The sequence below is a fragment of the Lepidochelys kempii genome, chromosome 12 (assembly GCF_965140265.1).
Source record: "Lepidochelys kempii isolate rLepKem1 chromosome 12, rLepKem1.hap2, whole genome shotgun sequence".
NCBI lineage: Eukaryota > Metazoa > Chordata > Testudines > Cheloniidae > Lepidochelys > Lepidochelys kempii.
Window position 1 is genome coordinate 17,159,476 of NC_133267.1, and position 14,897 is coordinate 17,174,372.

Genomic DNA, 14,897 nt, shown 5'->3' on the forward strand with positions numbered 1-14,897 from the left:
GCGTGTAAAATCGAACCGATTTCAGATCGTTACACTCCCATGCCTGCGCCTGGTTCGAGGCGGGTAAGGGGGGCCCTGAAGTTCAGGCGCAAGGAGCAAACCCCAACAAAACAGGGAGCGCGTTGGTGTAAAATTGACTTCCTTCGGAATTCCCCAAAGCCAGCCCAACCTCAGCACATGCTGGGGGTGGTGTCCGGTGTCTGGCGGCGCCTCTTGAGATGACCTTGCTGGGTCAGGCGCGAACCGAACCTGTGAACCCCCCAGGGAGCCGTTCCCAACAGGGCAGCGATGCAAGGCGGCTATCTGGCCCCCAGCAACTGGAGTTTTGGGCTTCTGACGGCAGGCCTTGTCTCGCAGCCCCGAGCCAGGGAAACCCCCAGTTTTGTCAGGACTAAGGGCTGCCCGAGGAGATTTTAAGGTCAAGACTCCACCGTAGAAGATCAAAGCATCCTAGCTGATGACATCATGTGACCTGTTCCGTCTCCTCTTTCACGAGACCATCTCTAGATCTGAAATACCAAGGGAAGGTGCCCTAGACACGCCTGGCATTTTAATATAGGTGCCTGGATAGTCCCATCCGGGGGGCGGGGGAGGAGGCTGATGTGATTTTTTATTTTTAACCCTGTGCTAGATTTTATAGCATTATCCTAGCGGGAAGAGAGGCTGTCCCTCCTGAACTAGGCGATGCTGATCACGTTTAACAGCGGTCGTCCCCTACGTTCACACGGGTCTCTATGGTTCTATTTTTTCTAATCCCCACACTTTCATGAATGAGTAGGGACGAGCCTACAAAGCGGAACTGCAGATTTCCCCTCCCCCGGTCCCCCACAGAGCTTCCACCTCTCTGTTTATACGAGCCCCCACACCTACTTCATTACAGATCCTGTTTGCCCGGGACTGGCACTTGGTACTTAGGACGCTCAAATGGAACCGCTCGCACTTTCTAAGAGCCTTTAATATATTTTCAATTGCTGTAAGTCATGTTTTGATTGAATTTAGCGCTGATTAGAGTTGAGCATCAGTTTACACAACAAGAATTTGTTTCATTCAGCTAAATGAGCATGACGTGTTCGGTTTATGAGCCATATAGCTAATGGTAATGACCAGAGCTGATTGATTTCTAATGTGATTGTAATTACACAAATGTAAGGGAATTAAAAAAAAATCAACACACCGTTAATTGGGATTTTTTTGGGGGGGGCGGATGGGGAGGGTAGTGGAGAAGAAGGGGAGTTACCAACCCACCCCGGTTGTATGAACAATAAATGTGCCTATATAAACGAATAGCTCTGGGCTTTGTTTAAAGGGAAAAGTACAATGCACTTAACTCACTGAATGCTTAAGCTATATATCCTGCATTGCACCATATCACTTCCTCTCTGCTAACCCCCTAGGCACTTCCTAGATCCCAATAAGTTTGCTCAGAAGCCTCACACACTTGTTTCTGGAAGAACATGCACACAAAGCATTTCACAGGCAGGGGACCGATTTCCCAGACAACTCCTTCCTAGCCCGGGTGCACTGTCTATGTACTTTGCCAGCCCGCTCCCAACTCCACTCTCCGTAGAAGTCTGACGGCCGCCAGCAACCGGGGCTGCCTGCTCCGGGATCAACGGGGTGGCGGGGCCGTGTGAACGCTCGCGCCGAAGCATCCAGCTCTCTCTGGGTGTGGAAGGGCACCGAGGCGTGCAGAGGCCTGGGAGGGGAGTTTCAGCCAGCATCAGTGTTTTGGGTCACTGAGCGACTGGCGGGAGCGCCTGTCGTTACACAGCCAGCAAGGCGGCGCCTCGCCCGCTGGCTCTCTCCGCGGGAGGCACCAAGATAACCCGCAGCGAACCCTGGTTGGGAGACAGACACCGCACCAGCCTCCGCGTTCGCGGGTGGAGGGCTCGGCGGGCAGAGACGGATGAGGACGCCGGATTTGCAACAGGTAAACAGCTGGGGCGGGTCTGCAGGCTCCTCGGGCCGGAAGCTGGGGAGGGAGGGAGAGATTTGTGAGGAGGCTGGAGCTGGACCGCTGTAGGGCACAGTCACCGGGCCGCCTGCGTGCAGACCCGTAGGCCGTTTCTCGTGCTTGCAAACGGAGGAGCTGCCGCTAACGGGCGCGGTGGTTAGCGTGTCAATGGGCCGGGTGCAGCTTCGGGGGAACGTGGCTAAAATCTGGGTTCGAGCGACCCCTCAACGTCCCGCAGACTTCCCCGGGGCCCACGTCCGCGCGGGGTGCAAGGCGCGAGGCGACAACAGGCTTTGGGGGCCTCTCCTGGGAGAACTAGGGCTAGGGATGCACCTGGTGGTAGCTTTTAGCGGGGGGGGGGCGGTTGCTCGGCTAAGGCACGTGCTTTGGGGGGGACAGTAGATGCACTCCCAAAGGCCACTGCCTGTCCGGCGTTTGGCAGGAGCCCAGCTGCGAGGGGAGGGCTGGCGGGGTGTGGGACGTGTGTACACCTGTTCGGCGTGTGTAAAACACTCGGGCCCTTGCTACAATAGTGGACTTCAAAGCCACGCCGGCGCCGGAGTCACTCAGCTAGGGGCGCAGCGTCCTGCGCCTGTTACGACGCCAGCTCCAAGTTTCCAGGGGGACCCGCGAGTTTCCCGAAGTTCCGCTAAACCGGGACGGGGGTAGGAAAGAGACCCAGATTTCAGCCTGCGGGTGAGCGCGCTCCCCCGTCCAACCCGCCTGCAGACTTGGGCTGGTGTCCCGTCCCCGGTCCGTCCATGCGCCCTCCTCTGTTCTGGCCCCGGCTGCTGGAAGCCCTCCCGACGCCAGCACGCTCAACGCTGCGGACGGTCACGGGAAAGTTGCCAGCCCCGGGCCCTGTGGGTTCTCCGGCCTTTGCTGGCTCGAAGCAGCGTGGGGGCAGCATGCGAAAGCTGGCTTGTGCCAAGGGGACGGTGTCTTGGCCATGAGGCCTCTCTGCAGAGCTGGTGTAATGTATTGTCGCTCACCTGCGCCATTGTTGTAAGGGGAATGAAACAAAGCTCCTTTGCCCTGAAATGGGTATGTGGGATGGCCAATTATAGGGAAATAGTTTTTATCTCTAAGCAACATCTGATACTCGGCACAGAAGGAAAAAGTACAGCCCCCCCCCCCAACACTGAATGCGTTTAGAGAGGACTCCAACCTGTACCATAACCAATAAAGGCTACAATCCTTTAAATGCCCAAATAGTGACACCTGCCTCAGGTGCATCTCACCTGCAATGAGACTATCAGGCCTTCCAGTGAATGGAGTGGGCAACCCCCCAAATAAACACAAACAGATGCCAGCTCTCTAGTTTTCTCTTTGATGAGCTCTTGACTGAAGCTTAAACTCCTCCATTGTTCTCCCACGACTCGTTGCGGCTGGGGTTGGTAGCCGTGGTAGTAGAGAGCTGGGCAGATCTGTTGCATGTCTCTTGTCCTGCGTGAGATGGGTTTATTGTACCTTCTGCTGGAGTCTCTGTAGATGAGTTGTTGGGCTGCTTTGCTGTCATCACATCCAGAGGTGCTGGAACAATTTGTATAGTGGGGTTGCTGAGAGCAATTGAACCAAACTGTAAACCCTGGATATAATGGAAACCCCTTCAAGCCTGGGGGTACAGCAGCACCCCTAGCATCTTGATCACATCCTTCCACTGCTTTAGAACATCCAGAGAGGGGTGAATACTTTTTAATTAGTTAAATTTAGCTGAGTTCAAAACCTCAAATATATAAACCCTCCATCATCAAATGTTTCCCTTCTCCAGAAAGGCTGAGGGAGGTCTGTCACAGATGCTGCAAGTCAGTGTTTATATCATTTTCCTCTGGGAGTGGGCTGTTTTGTTTCAAACCCTCATTAGAAGTTGATGTATCTGGATAAGAATATTATAAGATATTCTAGCATCACACAGACATTTAAAGCTGGGAAGGAAATTTACAGACAGCACTTTATAATTACCTTGGAAACTCTTCAGGGCAAGGAGTGTCTCTTATTCTATAACTGTACAATGGGGTCTTGATCTTGGTTGGGGGTCTTCAGATGCTACTATAATACAAAAAGGAACAAACAAATTACCATATTGGAACAGACCTGAGGTCCATCCACTGTAGTCCAGTATTCTGCCTGACAGTAGTACCTTTAGGGGAAGGTGTAAGAACCCAGCAATAGGCAGACATGGCTAACCATGGATATAAGCTCTCATCCTGATCTCTGATCATTAGAAATTGACTTAACGCCTGACATATGAGGTTTAATATCCCTTCCAGAATATTGTTAATTCTAATAGCTCTGATTATTCCTGTTTATAAATGTCCTTGTTGCAAATGTATAGCCCCGTCCTGCTGCCCTTAAACACACAGACAGTTTCATTGACTTCAGTAGGTCTTCTTGCATGGGTCAGAAATTACTCGGATGCATAAGGATTTGCAGGATCAAATTCATATTAACCTTCTGGTCTATTTTTTTCCCTAGTTTGACCATTGGTCTACATATCTGTTATGTGAATGACCAGAGCTTTCTAGATCATACAAAACCCCGTAACCACTTCATACAGCCATGTAATATATTGACAAAGAATATCTGTGAGGCAGTATATGGATATGTAATATGAAAAGGCATTTCCAATATAGTTTGAAAACTGTTGAGTCCACAAACTAGGTCAACAACATACTTATTTTGTCTTGGGCAACCGGATAATCTGGAGTCAAGTTGCTCTTTTTCTGCAACAGCAGATTATGGTGAGTCTTTATGTTTAAAAAAATATGACGTTCATAATATTACTTCACAAGCGCACACTGGAGGAGCAACTATCTTTTGTAACCAGCGGTATAAATACTAGATGCTGAGGGCTGAGAAAAGTTCTGTAGGTGGTAACAACTCAGAAGATATTTGGTCTTTCTTGTGTTCTTCCTCCCTGCCAGAATTACTTCCTTGGGCAATGTCTGCATATTCATTTGTATTTCTTCAGTTTATCTCTGCTGAAAATTGCCTTTCAGGTATTGTAGAATTTCAGGATCTATCAGGAGCTAATATATAATTATCTATTGATATTTCTGTGGCACCAAATGCAATGAATAACTCTGTGTATATTTTTTGGGTTGGCATAGAAAGGGCTGCAGTACAGATTTTGGAGATGAAGAAATAGTAGGATGTAGCAAAAGCATTGTTCAGGACTGAAGAGTGTGGAGTTGAAAATAACACTGTGTTTGCAAACCTGAGGATGGTTGAATTGCCAGTGGTGATCAAAATGTGTGTGTGGGGGGAGGAAGGCTAGGGAGAAAAGATAAGGAGTTCACTTTGCCTCATGTTTAGCTTGATGTGATGGTGGACCTTCCAGGCAGAGAGATCAGTCAGAGATGTGAGTCTGAATGGAGGAGGAAAGGTGTCGCTGGGAGTTCTCCATCATGACCAATGCATCTTTGTACTATGACTCTGCTCCTTCATTACTCCCATCAGGCAGTGTGACTATATCTGGGTACCCCAGAAGAGCCTTTCAGTTGGGGAACCCACCGCTGCAATTTACCCAAGGTTCAGTTTACTCTGTCTGGTCCAAACTACTGTGCTACTCTAGATAGAGTATCTGTGTGTGAATACAGACAGAAAGGGGGTCAGGCAGGGAATTTATCTGAGCTATATATATGTTGGGACTGGGAATGGTTAGAGAACTAGTAGATGGGATTTCCTGTGCAGGACGAGTGTGACTGTATGCTGTGACACTTCTGTCTCTGAGAGAAAGATGGGAAGACATCTTGCTTCTTCTGAATTTCAAGCTCTTATCAGTACTCTAAGGGTATGTCTACACAATGAAATTAGGTCGAATTTATAGAGGTCGTTTTTTTGGAAATCGGTTTTATATATTTGAGTGTGTGTGTCCCCACAGAAAATGCTGTAAGTGCATTAACTCGGCGGAGTGCTTCCACACTACTGAGGCAAGCGTCGACTTCTGGAGTGTTGCACTCTGGGTAGCTATCCCACAGTTCCCGCAGTCTCCGGAAATGAGATTCAAAAGTTCGCGGTTCTTTTCCTGTCTACCTGGCCAGTGCATCTGAGTTGAGAGCGCTGGCCAGAGCGGTCACAATAGAGCACTCTGGGATAGCTCCCGGAGGCTAATACCATCGAATTGTGTCCACAGTACCCCAAATTCGACCCGGCAAGGCCAATTTATGCGCTAATCCACTTGTCAGGGGTGGAGTAAGGAAATTGATTTTAAGAGCCCTTTAAGTCGAAAAAAGGGCTTCATCGTGTGGATGGGTGCAGGTTTACATTGATTTAACGCTGCTAAATTCGACCTAAAGTCCTAGTGTAGACCAGGGCTAAGAATTTTCCTGTTGCCCCAGAAGAGGCGGCAATGTTGTTGCTGGAAATGAAAAACAAGCCACACCCAATATTGGGGCATATAGAGTTGTATGTAGCATCTGGTGTCTACTGACCAGTAGAAACCCACAAGTGTTCCCATAGCTAGCACCGTGTATGCTTTTATTTTTGCATTTATGGTGTACATGCACAGAGGTGCACACAAGTATGTGGAGGATGTGATATGATAGCTGTTCCACAGCCCTAATATTGCCCATTTTTTCAATGCTTTGGTAAATCTATCCATATTTCAACATGTGCAAGAGATATCTGGTACTGTGTATTCCATAAAGCAAGAGAAGGGAAAATATTCCTAAAGTAATGACAAATATATATAGCCTTGTCTTAAGATAAAAAAAGTGCAGTAACTTTTGTGTGTATGCAATATATAATATGTAAATGGCTCACATCAAAGATAGAATAAAAACTGTACATAGTATAACAAAGGTACCTCTTTAAAAGGTTAGTGCTGGCAGTCTGAAGAATAAAGGCTTAGGAAAAGAATGTTGGCAGATCTCTGCACCCTGACTGCCACTAAAGTTAAGAGTTTCAAAATGTTTCCTTTGAGCGTTAGTGCATGGGGAAGTTTGCAGAAGTGCACTTATAATAAACCTATATTAATTTCAGTAGAGTGGCACCAGTATAAAACTGGTGGAACAGAGTAGAAAATCAGGCTCCAAGTATTTTTAAAATGTGAGTAAGATGCACATGCTCAGATTCCGTGGGCCAGTGGTTTTCAACCTTTTTTTCTTTTGCAGTCCAATAAAAATTTTGAATGGCCTTGGAAATTGTGTTTCCCCTTTGGAAATCTTACACATCGTCTGTGGACCGCAGGGGTCTGTGGACCACAGATTGGAAATCACTGCTCGAGGACAGCTACCTAATACATGGGCTTTTGACACACAACTTCTGTATGCTGATAGCAGTTGTGATGCAGCAGGCTAAAGTCCATTGGTTATAGCCTAGCAGCTGGAAGGATAAATGAGTACTATAGAACTGAAGGTCAAGCACAGAATTATAATTTGATGATGATGACTTATTTTTTTTTACCATTTAAGAATGTTTAATGCTTGCTTTATTTAATGGATTCCAAGTAAGCCGAAGATGCTGCAAATATAACCTTGGGGATAAGGTGGGACGTGGATGGTGAAGTGGACTAGTTTATTATTCCATAATGAAATTCTGTCTTGCAAAGGGTGGTGTTTCTAAATTAAAACAGGTAGGAGCTGGTCTGATTAGTGCAATTAATGTCAGCATATTCCAAAAAGAGGAAGAAGATTCTCTGCTCAGGCTGGCTTCACATGTGTTCCCTTAATTTGAAGTTGTATGACTGTATTTTTCTGAATGCATCCTTCACATTCTACCTTAATGACGACAGCATATCACACCACACTGTGTTTCTGTCACATTGTACCTACAGCACTGTCTAACGAATACCAGTGCACAAAGGCTTTTGTACATCTTGCACCTGATCGAGCTCCCAACTGACTCATAGATTGTTTTAATTCAACCCTTTATCTTTGCAGTTTTATTTTCTTTTCTGTTGCATTATGGGCAAGGCTGTGGCTAGCCCCATGTGAATGCGGTATGTCAGGGGTAGATGTCAGGAGCTCTCTTCATCATCTGTGCAGGGAGAGCCATGATCTCTGCTTTGCACTCTCTGAGCACAGAGACAAAGGGAGTATCCTGCTACCAGTGGTACTAAACACCTGAAAGGGAGCAGGGTATGGTCTTGATTCCACAGCAGCTAGCATACACTAAGACGGGTGTGTGTGTGTGTGGGGGGGGGGAGTGCATACTGCAGCTCTAAAGAAGCCCAGTTCCTCAGTACTTTCCACAAGTGCTACCAGTGTAGTTGCTTATGTGCGTTGCAGATAGAATCCCTCAGATGCTGAAGTGTCTCTCCACATACGTCCTCTCTGCAGCTTTGGCTCTTGGTGCCATGATGAGCCCTATACATTTCTCAGACAGCTACACAGTATAACTTTCTGGTTTACTCTAGTTCACTATTCTTCACTTTCTAAGATAGCCCATGTTCTTATTTTCCCCTGTCTAGGTTAGACCATCTTTTCTGTCCACAAGTAAGTCCCCTTTGGGGTTTACTTTCTCCTCTCCATTATCTGCCACTTTAATTTAAACATTCCCTTCCTACTCTTCCCCAGTTTCCTCCCATGCCCTTTTCCAATTAGCTCACACTACTTTAGAGTTCAATCCATTCAGTACTTTTCCCAGTTCAGCCTGTTTTTTGTTTTGTTCCTATTCCAGGTGAGCCCAGTTTGTATCCAGCATTGGGCTCTCTGGTGGAAATGGAATGTTACCCTTGACTGAGGTACTGAGCACATGCTCATTCCATAGGCGTCAAAGGAGGATATGGGTGTGCAGCCCTCCCATTGGGGGTCAGGCTACATGGCCCCAATTCAGCAAGGCATTTAAGGATGTGCTTGATGTGAAAAATGTGACTATTCCATTGACATCAATGAAATTACTTGCATGCTTAAAGAAAGCGCTTTGCTGGATTTGGGGCTAACTTAAATACTGTTTTAGTGGTGGTCACCAGAATGATATCTGTTACTCATTAAGACAGAGGAACAAAAATCCAAGACCTGGTCTGAATTATAAACATCCTCTGAGAGTTGTAATCTGGTACTCACTTCCCCCTTGCTCCATTGGGAAGAAAACTGGGTCAGCCCTTTTGATGGCACAACTTATTTCATCCTCCATACTGGCTGCTAAAGGGTGGAGCTTTGGGTCCACCTACTCCCTACTGCTGCCAGCCCACTTCCCTCTCACCTCCACAGCAGGGAGGCATGATGAGAGCCCATCAGCATGTGCCCATGTGGGTAACCCATGCAGGAAGGAAGGAAGCTGCTATGTCATTTACTCCCCTACATGGATATGCAGCCTGGCTCATGATTCAGCCCGAAAAGCTTCCCGGAGCTCCCATAGTTTTAAATAAACAAGGAAATAAAATGCCTCCCACTGAGCAGTATTAAATGTGTGCTAGGAGATATTTCTTTCAGGGAATTTAGACAATCCTATTTTTGCCTAGAAAGCAGTGCACCTCAAATGGGGAGTCTTTTTACTTTCTACTAAATCTATGCTATTTCTGCCCAAATACTTCTGTTTCTGCTCCTGGAGATAAAATATATAGTTTGTAGCCAGTAGCTGTCTTTGGCCAATGGAAGTTTTTATTTTTTGACAGAAGAACAGGAGAACTTGCTTTCGACACTGAAAAATTAAATTGTTTTGTTGGCAAATCTTGTGGCAATGATTCACTGAAGAAATGGAGGAGGAGGAGGAGGAGTACTTGCACTGAAATTATTTATTCCTCTTCTATTTCACCACATCTCCTTTTTATGGTCTCCTGAGTGTTAGGATGGCAATTACTGACATATCAACCATGCCATGAATTTGTCATAGTTTGGGATGTCAACCTTCTTTCAATTGATAGCATATTTATCAGTTATCTACCAGAAATGCTTTTTTAAAATAATTATGGAGTGGTCCTTCAGAAATGGATTCTTTTTATCGCTTGAATGCCACATCTTTTACAGATGAATCTCTAATTAACAGCGTCTTAGTGATTTTTGCAAGGGAATTCTTATAGAAAACAGCTGTCCTTCAGTTTGTTTCAGTTCAAACTGCTTTGTTTCACTGATTTCCTGCTCTCCTCCCCCCCCCCCCCCCCCAAAATGCTGTTGTCTCAGACTGAAGAGCCACTAGAATGCTTATCCCAGTAACTGGGATTGCACAGTGTACTGCGTTTTTGTAGGCTCTGTTTGATATTCTACTCTCCCCTCCTTGTGAATGCAGAGTGCACTTCCCCTGACTCAGCCGGTTCTCTCTGCAGATGTTGGGTTTTCCCAGCAGTATTAAGAAGATTGAAGAGTCAGCTACTGAGGAAAACCTCTTGCTTGTCTTACTCACATAAATGGTCCCATTGAAGCCAACGAGACTGCACATGTAAGTGAGACAGGCAGGATATGGGTTATTATCTGAAACAGTCATCAGTCATTGATGGCTGTATTTAGAATATGGCAGTACACCTAGCTTTAAGTTGTGTTAATTTTTTACACTAATATGAATCAAATTCACACAAAAGTGTGTGTGGGTGTAAAAACATGCATTAAAACAGGCCAGATTGTGCCTTCTGTGCATAGATCACACCTTGTCTGTGTGGAAAGCAGTGGGAGAGGGCATTAATCAGCTGCCTCTGTGATGCTGTAACCTCTGTTCCTTGGAGACAGCTCTCCATGGGCCCGGAGATGCACAAATGGGGAAGGACCAGCAGGAGGTGCAGGTTCATTATCCTTCCCACAACTCCACAGGCAATACTGTATATGTGGGAGATAATACTGTCCCCTGAGGTGGTATTAGCTTCTGAGCAGAGCCCCTCAACTGTTTGAGGGGGGCCTGAAAATCAGCTTCTGCTAGGTGAAGTCCTGTCAACATGGCTCAAGCAGTTTTTCCTTGTATCCGCAGGGCTGGCTTTAGGCACCAGCAAAATAAGCAGGTGCTTGGGGTCGCACATTTCTAGGGGCGGCTTTCTGCCGCCGGCCATGCCGCCCCTAGAAATGTACCCCAGATCGCCTCCGCCTGCTCCCCTGAGCGTGCTGCCACTGCTCCGCTTCTCCGCCCTCCCTCCCGGGCTTGCCGCTTGCCAAACAGCTATTTCGCGCGGCAAGCCTGAGAGGGAGGGAGGAGAAGCCGAGAGGCGGCATGTTCAGAGGAACAGGCGGAGCAGAGGTGAGCTAGGGTGGAGGGTTGCCGGGGGGGAGGGGAGCCGCAGGAAGCAATGCGGGGGGAGGGGGTATTGCGGCACTCCTGGGGAAGGAGGCAGGGCTGGGGATTTGGGGAAGCGTTTGGGAAGGGGTGGAGTTGGCGCGGAGCTGGGGGCGGGGGGACACGAAAAAAAGTGGGGGCAGCCAAAAATTTTTTTGCTTGGGGGCGGCAAAAATTCTCGAGCCGGCCCTGTGTATCTGAGTATTGCACAGTATGTCTACCACTTTCAAACATAGGTGCCTGAAATTTCAAATGTTGGCCTATCTTTATGTACCTCATGCATGCACTTCTCTAAAATGTGCCTCATGTTCTAGAATCGTGTGCCAACTTGGGAGTGTGCAGGATAGGACATTTGCTTCCCTTGAGCCTTCTCATGTCTTGAAATAGGGAAGAGATATATATGGACAGGGAAGAAAAGGAGAACAGCTATACTAAACCAAAGAACTGGAAAAGAAAAGGGATAACCACTTTCCATTTCCAATTCAGCTCAGTTTATATGGAGGCTAGAACTGGGTGGAGATAAAGAGGTGAAAATAGAGTAGTATGGATAATGGGCCAAGCTAAAAAATGACCAGGCACCTATTCTAAATACTTCTAGTTCAATTCTGTTTATTTCTCTCATTCAGTCTTTCTTGGTCTACTTAATTATCTCATACAGCCCAGTCCGCGATGTCCTTTCAGTTACAGCTGCATTTCATCCCCTTCTCTCTTGCAACTTAGTGCAGGTTAAGCCTCTCTCCCTATTATATTTCAGCTCCATTTCTTCTCCCTTTTTAGCATGACTTGGTATTTTTTTCTCTTCCTCTTCATGTTATGTCACTTGTTCTGCCTGGTATCATGGTGTCCTCTTTGTTGAAAAGAAACATCAGTCCAGCAAGATGATAAAAAGAAATTTTGAAAAAAATTCCTAGGGAGTATCAATCCATAGCAAAATCTGGTGGAGAGGGGGGGTGAGTGAATTCCAATCACAGAGAACTTCATTTTTGTACAGTATAACATACTTTTGATACCTTTATGAGTTATCTTTCAAGGCACAATGAAAAGGCAACATCAGGAGTCATGGAAAACACAATAAAATCAAAAGCTGGGTGACTGTATAACAGATGTAAATTTATACTTCAAAATACTGCAGAACAAAAGAAAAGAACCAGGACCAAAACCCAAAAGCACAGTCCGCTCTGGAAAAAGCAACTTCATAAAGATGCAAAAGAAAAGCCAAAAGCATTCACAAATGACAGAATCTATTAAAAGCAGCTCAAAGTGAACGAAAAAGGTGCACAATGAAAACTGGTTTTAAAAAAAGGGTCAAGCCAAAAAATAATAATTTGTAAACAGAAAGAGAAAATAATCACAGGTGTCTTCCTGTTGGGTAATAAGAATCCATGTTTAAAGAAAACAACAAAACATAAAAATATAGTCCAATCAATACTTATGCCAAATAACGTATTGGCGAAAAAGACTGTCCTTCATTGCTTTTAAGTGCACTAAAGCCCAGATCATAAAGTACTCAGTCTTTATTCAGACAAAACTCACTAGTCTGTAGGATTTTGCCTGAGTGAGGATTTGGGCATGACAGAAAAATAAAGGAAGACCCACCTGCCACCCAACACAGAACTCTAACTGGGAAATGCCAAATGCAGCTGTCAGCATGGAGTCCCTCTACTATCAACATCAGGAACTACTTCTCCTAGTAAGGCTTTTGACACAGTCCTTCATGACATTCTCAAAGCAAACTAGGGAAATGTGGTCTAAGTGAAATTACTGTAATGTAGGTGCACAATTGGTTGAAATACAATAATCAGAGTAGTTATGAATGATTCTCTGTCAAACTGGGAGGGTGTATCTAGTGGGGCCCCTCAGGGGTCAGTCCTGGGTCCACTACTATTCAATATCATTGAGTTGGATTACAAGAGTGGACAATACACTTATAAAATCTGCAGATGACATCAAGCTGGGAAGGGTTGCGAGCACTCTGGAGGACAGGCTTAGAATTCAAAATGACCTTGACAAATTGGTCTGAATTCAGCAAGATGGAAATTCAATAAACACAAGTGTAAAGTCAAAGTACTTCAGTTAGGAAGGAAAAATCAAGTGCACAGCTACAAATAGGGAATAACTGACTAGATGGTGGTCATGCTGAATAGGACCTGGAGGATACAGTGGATCACAAACTGAATAGGAATAAATAATGAGATGCAGCTGCAAAAAAAGGCTAATACCATTCTGGAATGTATTAACAGAAGTGTCATATATAAGATGTGGAAAGTAATTGTCTCACTCCGCTTGGTACTGGTGATGCCTCAGCTGGAGTACTGTGTGCAATTCTGGACACCACCTTTGAGGAAAAATGTGGACAAATTGGAGAGAGTTCAAAGGAGCAACAAAAATGATAATAGGTTTAGAAAACATGACCTAATGAGCAAAGGTTTTAAAAAACCTGAGTATGTTTTGTCTTGGGAAAAGAAGAGTGAGGGAAGACCTGATAAGTCTTCAACTATGTTAAGGTTTATTATAAAGAAGACGGTGATCTATTCTTCTCCATGCTTCCTGAAGGTAGGATCAGAAGTAATGGGCATAATCTGCAACAAAGGAGATTTAAGTTAGATATTAAGACTACCTTTCCACCTATAAGGGTAGTTAAGCTCTGGAAGGAGCTTCCCCAGGAAGCTGTGGAATATCCTTCATTGAAAGTTCTTTTTACTCTTAGGGGAATTCTGTGCCAAAAAAATAAAAATTCTGCGCACAATATTTTAAAATTCTGCACATTTTGTTTGTCAAAATAATGTAATATAATCATGCCAGTTTCAATTATTTTGGTAATTTATTTAAACTACAATAAAATGGATGGAGAATGGGAGTGGGGAGCATTGGAGGAAATCCCCAAACCCCCTTTGTCTAATAGTAATGTAGCAGGTTTGACCCTTTATTTCTAGTTATTAGTCAACAAATATATGTAGTCATATGCTCAGTGTTACATCATAGGCAACTGAAGAGCAAGTGAGGGCTGGGGAATCAAGCTCACAATTTATACTGGCCATCTCCAGAAAGGTAAGTACCAAAGAGTTCACGGAGCACATTTTGATCAGGATTTCTTTCAGTCCAGTAATGTAGACCAGCTCTAATCACTAAAGCACCATAAGCATTTATAAGGCCATACTGTCCTTTACACCACTCTGGCAATATAAAGGGCCTTAACTTTTATACCTGTTTTATACTCCTGGGGGAATTCACAAAGACAATGGGAACAATTCACTAAGCAGACAGGCTGCTACATTCTGCTCTGCTCTGCTCTATGCCTACCTCAGAAACACTCCAAAGCCTTGCCTTACCACACCAAGTGTGCTGCATTAGCAAGCAAGAGGGACAGAGTGTCTCTCTCCCTCCCAAATGCATGACTGCTCAGCCCCACCCCGTCCCAGTGGTGATTTACATCTCTACCGGCTGCTCTGGGCACCCGAACCCACCTGCTTGTGCTGCCAGGGAGGGGTACATGACCAATCTTTTAGGCTTCCCTTGGCTTCCCCGTCATTTTTCTGCGGCGAAGCAAAGAAATCTGCCGGGAACATGAATTCTGTGCATGCGCAGTGATGCGGAATGCCCCCAGGAGCATTCTTTTAAAACATGTTGGATAAACACCTACCAGGGTGGTCTAGGTTTATTTGGCCCTTCCTCAGTGCAGGGGGTTGGACTTGATGACTTCTCAAGGTCTTTTCTAGCCCTATTTTTCTGTGAGTCTATGACTAACACAAAGCATAACTACCGTAAATAATGTGAGCACTCTCTGCCAGCAGTCAATCACTGCTGC

At 45.6% G+C, this 14,897-nt stretch overlaps 1 long non-coding RNA gene across 4 annotated transcripts in view; it reads right to left on the minus strand.

Moving 5' to 3' along the window:
- Positions 1–848: 848 nt before the first annotated feature.
- Positions 849–14,897, minus strand: part of LOC140896235 (uncharacterized) — a 382,955-nt gene continuing 368,906 nt past the window's right edge. For all 4 annotated transcript variants that reach the window (XR_012154477.1, XR_012154476.1, XR_012154475.1 and 1 more), the window contains 3 exons: positions 3,917–4,003; positions 3,196–3,830; positions 849–1,972 (listed from right to left, as the gene is read on the minus strand). This is a non-coding gene — a long non-coding RNA (uncharacterized lncRNA). The remainder of the gene's footprint in view (positions 1,973–3,195; positions 3,831–3,916; positions 4,004–14,897) is intronic.